The sequence below is a fragment of the Calidris pugnax genome, unplaced genomic scaffold, assembly GCF_001431845.1.
Source record: "Calidris pugnax isolate Ruff unplaced genomic scaffold, ASM143184v1 scaffold54, whole genome shotgun sequence".
NCBI classification, from domain to species: domain Eukaryota; kingdom Metazoa; phylum Chordata; class Aves; order Charadriiformes; family Scolopacidae; genus Calidris; species Calidris pugnax.
The window spans coordinates 12,505,726-12,511,626 of NW_015090864.1; the positions used below are offsets into that span (position 1 = coordinate 12,505,726).

At 35.8% G+C, this 5,901-nt stretch overlaps 1 long non-coding RNA gene across 1 annotated transcript in view; it reads left to right on the plus strand.

Annotated features, from left to right (window-relative positions):
* LOC106889680 overlaps positions 1-1,643 on the plus strand; it is a 13,738-nt gene extending 12,095 nt beyond the window's left edge. The window contains exon 3 of the long non-coding RNA XR_001412379.1: positions 1,561-1,643. This is a non-coding gene — a long non-coding RNA (uncharacterized LOC106889680). The remainder of the gene's footprint in view (positions 1-1,560) is intronic.
* Positions 1,644-5,901: the final 4,258 nt, after the last annotated feature.

Consider the following 5,901-nt stretch of genomic DNA (forward strand, 5'->3'; position numbering starts at 1 on the left):
CAGTTGTTGTTTACAGCATTTGCAGTATTATAGTTGTTGTTTATGGTTCTCAAACATTTATTTTCATGGATTTTGAGGTGCTGAGAAAGGCCGTAGAAAATTTAGCATGCTACAGTAGATACTACTAAGAATTGTTTTTTTTTTTTTTTTTTTTTAAAGAACCCATGATATTAAATATGTTTGTAACCTATTTCTTCTTTGTTCAGATTTCACTTCTGGTGATGTAGATACATCTGTTACTAATTAAACTTGAATGTTGATGAAAGAAACATAATAACTTAAACCTACACTTAAAATAGTTATGTAAAAACTTTTGGAAGGCAGTATATTTGCTTGTATATAGGCATCTCTGTAATCTTTTATCCTGTGTAAGATTGCATAGAGGTTTTAACAGCTGTTTGTTCTGTAAAAGTTTTTCTTTATGTCTATGTTTGTTCCCAAAACGATTCTCCAAGTTACAGCAAGGGTTATTTCTCAACACTTGTTTGCATTTTGATCAGTGAAAGAATTACTGTCAATTAGATCTTCTTATAAAATTTGAAAACAGTTCTTATAAAGGTGGCACTGATTCTTTTGCTGGTTCTTTTTTAATTTCTGTCTAATTTTTGCAAGCTTTGATCACCGTTACCTTGTGTGTGTAAACAGCAACATGTGTTTATTTATTACCAATGAACTTCCTAAATGTCGTTATCCCCATTTAGAGATGATGGAACCTGATAAAATTTCTTGCACATATACTTTATTCTCTTCATCCGGTACATTTTGTCATTCTGTCAGACAAAGAAATTTGATATTTTTGGCATGACTTGATATTGCCATTTAAAGGCTCACATTCATTTTTATTAGTAAATAACAAAATGCTTTCCATTTGATTCATCATCTTCTCAGATACTAAGAAATGGAGATTAGCAAATTTTTTTGAATATGTTTCTAAAAAGTATATTTGGTTTTCATTTATGGATGGAGGTTAAGCTAAGGCACCATCTGCTGGTGGTTCTGACTGCAGCTATGAAGACATTGAAGTATCTGTCATGGGCATTTGTAAACATTTCAAGCTCTTTTGGAGTAGGATCCTCTCTGACGTAAGGGCCAAAGTAATAGTTGGGCATCGCCTATCACCTTTTCTATGACTGAACTGATGCAAATGGCTCTGCATATGGCTAAAAATTTACCTTGGATATTCCTCTCAGGGTAAGAAAAAAATATTCTCAATGTTTTAAGAGCTATTTAGCATGTTTACTGTAGGTTTTGAAAATTTTTACAGAATCATCTTCTGTTAGAATATTCATTGAAGTTTTTCTTTAAAAATTAAAACATTCTGTAATGTTTGCATCTGAAGAAAAGAGAAATTTTATATAATTTAACATTCCATTTCAACCTCCTTTTCAAAAGGAGGGTTATATTATTCTCCTTTTTCTTTCCAGACTTATTGTTACTGTGTCATATAATTGATTTATTTAAAATATAAAATAACTAACTCTTTAAACTTTTTTAGACAAATTTTGACTGATCTGAATTTTTTTCCTATATGAGTTTTGAAACTTGGCACTCTTTTCTCAGGTCCGAAGAAAAACAAGTACTAAAATCTGACAATGCTCTGCAGAAGACAGTGTCTTTTCTCTGCCCATTTCTTATACTGCTTGAGAGGGTGGTAAGTTTGGACACAAGCACTTTCTAAATATAAACATATCTAAATAGTACAGTTATACCCAAATTGTGCTAGAGAAAGGAAGACTCCCATTTGCTCACTATGGTGTCTTAACCTAGGTCTGCTTTGCCACTCAAAAGATCGGGGCTTTTTGCACGATTCCCCAAAAAAGACTAATCTTGATTTAGCACAGGAATTCAGAAACAAGTGGTTAGCAATTACTAACATACAAAATAGAGTGCAATTAAAAGACAGTCAAAAGTGGTACTTAGTATGTAAAGTTTGTAATGGCACTATTTGCTTTAATATTATCTTCAGTGTGATAAACTGCAGCAAAGTTTTCCATCTGAGTCAGGCTATAGTGAGTCAGAATTCCAAAGAAAACTATTTTAGCATCATTGTTGAGCAGAAGTAAAATATATCAAACACTTTTTTACATGGAAATCTAAAAATTCTCATATTGGGTAGAGCAGCAAACACTTAACGATAAGAACCATTAACAAATAAAATACTATGTCAGAATAGCTAGAGTATCTGGATTCAGGATTAGACAAGAGCTAAGCAAAGCCAGGATCTTCAGCACTGCACCAAGCCCCAGTGACTCAGCTAGAAGCTAGGAAAATCAGGGGAGACAGCTGTAAGTGCATGAAGAAAACCTACCCTCCCAGCCTGCAGACTATTCCATGATAATTACTACAGTGTAGTGCCCTGCTTTCCACTTCATGGAGCCCCTGGTGCACAGAAACCATTTATCTGGCTCCATGCTTCTTACTTCCCCTTGTTAGCCAGCATACGTGACCAATAAAAACACATGACAGCATTGGCATGAATAGAATAGTTCAGTTGGAAGGGACCTACAGTGATCATCTAGTCCAATCAGGTTTTCTACCCAACAACTTTTTGTGGGTGCCTTCCCCTTGCTGTCATCAGTACTCTGCCAGATCTGCAATAATGACAGAAGTCAAAGCCTCCTGCTCCTGCTTCTCATTACACTCCCACTGGTTTTAAGTCAAAGACAATTATTAAGGAAAGATTATTTTTCATTAGAAACAAACAACCGCATAAGACATCTGTGTGTAACAATAAAAAAAGGGAAAACACAAAAAATCAGGAAATCTATTTCCGCCACCATCTTTTTCACTGGGAGGTTCCCAGAAGGCTGGAGGTGTCTGTCCTGCAGCAATTTACAGCACTGCTGCCAGGCAGGGTGGTGTACATGCAGGGAACGGATGGCTGAAGAAATGCCATGAAGATGCCTGATTTTTACTCACAGAGGTGAAATCTGTGCCTAGAGGACCCCTTCTGAACAAGTAGATAAAATCAAAGTATTTTGGGCAAATGAGCATTGAGTAAGTCTGTCCATGGTGCAGAATTTAGCTCTATATTTTATCAGAAAAACAGCAGTGTTTACAAGTGTAGGGCTTTCATGCCTCACTGCCTAAACTACAAAGTGCTCAATCTTCTCATTAAAAGCTTAAAAATATCCCAAACAATTTGCTTTGATTTTGGTCAAAACTCAGAGCAGGACAATTTGGCCACCTTCTGATAGATATATATACACACACATACTCCCTCACCCCTTGTCCTCCTTCTTCAGTGTTTTTCTGGAGTGAATAATGCAATAAACTCACTGGGAAAAAACCACAAAATTATTAGAGCCTTTGTACATGTTTCTTTTTTAAAGTTTCCTGTTGGCTTAGGCACATTGTGTTCCTCTGCATCATGTCCTTTTAGAGCCATATGTGGAAGCAATAAAGTGTATCCCTGCCTTCCAATATATGGAGTATTTGTTTAGCTAAGTGACTAAGGAAAATACTATGAACTCATTAACAAATATGGCTATATGTGGTCACTTAATCACATAGAGCAGGCTGCAGAACAGAGCACAGGAAATATTAGTCAGCACAGGCAATGGATAACTGTCAGTTACTGATCTCAGGATTTCTTGCCAGGGGAAGGCAGACAGCAGGTTAGCAATAAATACATCAAGTCTGCCAGCAATTTCCATTAAGATCAGATTACTAAGCATAGAAATGTTTGCAGATATAGGTGATGACTGCTGACTAAATTGAAAAGAAGAGTTTTCTTTCTTAAACATAAGATACTGCCTATTACAGTCACAGCTCATGTGGAAAGAAAAATACACAGAATCAGGAAAACTGCTTTTCCAAATGTCTGTTTCACCAATTCAGAGACATATAGATGCATACCTGCACTGTACATTGGGGGGTAATCCCATCTAAAGGAAGAACGAAATTTAAAAATTCCTTTTAAAATATCCATCCATTTCCTCTCTCATGGCTTTAGTGTGCCTCAATCAAGAATGAAGTGTTTTCCTCACTGTGCAAATGTCCAATATGCATTGAAGAAAGAGACCTATTTTGCAGGACTGTGAAATGCACATGCCTTGTCATGCCTTCACAACTCGCAATCAAAACATCTGATGATAATATCTTTTTTTCTTCTTGGTAGTTAAGATAGGATTTATGTTTTCCTGATAGATGTTGTCCCATATAAGTAATGTCTAAGAATGACTGTGGCATCAAGCTAACAGATTTGTCTGTCCTGTGGAGAAAGACAAAGTTTAAGAGGGAAATAAGGCAAGTAATAGCCCAATTATGCTACAGAAGAAAAACTTAAAAGGAAGCAGCCTTGTCTATACTTCGGTGAAATGCACAGGAAGAGCATCTGATTCTAAACCCCCATTATTTTTACAGGTAGAATTATACAGTTTCATTAAACTTTGAAAATTATGATTGAGTTTTATAAAATCTGTTTCTGGGGAACTGAGTTGTCTGAGTTTGGAATGATTTGCAAACATTTGTGACTTTTTCTATTGGTCTCTAAAATTTGGCAAAGATCATATTTTGTTCTGAGTGCTTTATTAATAACTCATGTTAGACTCACAATTATCAATCTCTGATGTAAAGCAACAGTTATCAACACAGTAAGGATTGTCCATGTGTCCTGACTGCAGCCCCTTAACACCTCTGCCTTGAGACCTACCTCCTGGCATGGGCATTGCTGCTGTGCCACATCCCTTCAGAGGGCTGACAAGCTGTACAAAACCACTGCCTGTAAAAACCCAGCCACTGTCCCTCAGAAGCCATAGTGCCTGTTGAGTGAATTCAGGAAGAGGAAGCTGGGTCCCACAGTCAAGTCATAGAAGCATAACCCCCAAGGATTAGCTTCTGTGCTACTAAATCTCTACGTGCACACATGCACATTACTGAGTGTACATTACATTCAACTGGATATAAAAATGTGATTAATCATATTAAATAGATATGTCTGTAAAGCAGCTTGCCTCCACAGTCAACGGTGATCTAGTCAATATAATACAGTGGAGAAGAGGACACAGTTCTTCTCATTTTAAAGTTGTCTAAAATGTACTAAATTATTTAATCCTGAAGTATACACTATATTTTCTTCTGTTGACTATAAAGGTAGACAGCACAGTTTAAAAAGAATGATCAGAAAATCTAAAGAGCAACTCAAGCTGGCATCTTGAAAGGGTTCTCAGTATTGAAAGTCATTAATAGTTAATAGTGCTGCTAATAATAGTTACTAATAGTAATTAATACTTTTTTTTTTCTTTTTTTTTTAAATTCCAGTCTGTCTTTGCCTCAGTAGCTATGGACAGTTTCATTAAAGAATGTCATAGAGGTGGCATTTCATTCACTCTCCTCCACAGAGGATTCAAAGCTATAATAATTAAATCCAAAAAATGCTGTGAAGAAATGGATCATTTTGTGTTTGGGGTTGGATTCAAAAGATTTGTGGTGAATATAAAAAAGGTCACATAGGTATAGCTGCCCAAGAGCAGATCATCTTTCTTGAACTGAATCAGGAAGGCCTTATGAAAACAGAAGCTTCATGTAAATATATCTTTATGTTTTATAGCTTCTAAGACTCACAGTTGCCCCAACCTCAGCTGAGAATAGTAACCAATTTTCATTTTCATTTATTTTAACAAAATCTTGTTATTTTTCATTATAGATTGCTTTAAGCACAGCAAGACTGTGCTGAGTCTGAACAATGATGCATATTCCATGATATATAATTTTTCTTTGGTTGCCCTTGTCTGTTCAGCTGCCCTACTTGTTCAGCTGCTGCTCTGTCACTGAAAAGGACTGTCACTGGTTCCATTATAAAGTGTAGATATTGTGATAGAAATATACACCAGTAACTCTTCTACAAAGATTTTAAAAGATCTCATCTCTAGAGTTATTTTACACTACAAATGAAATTTT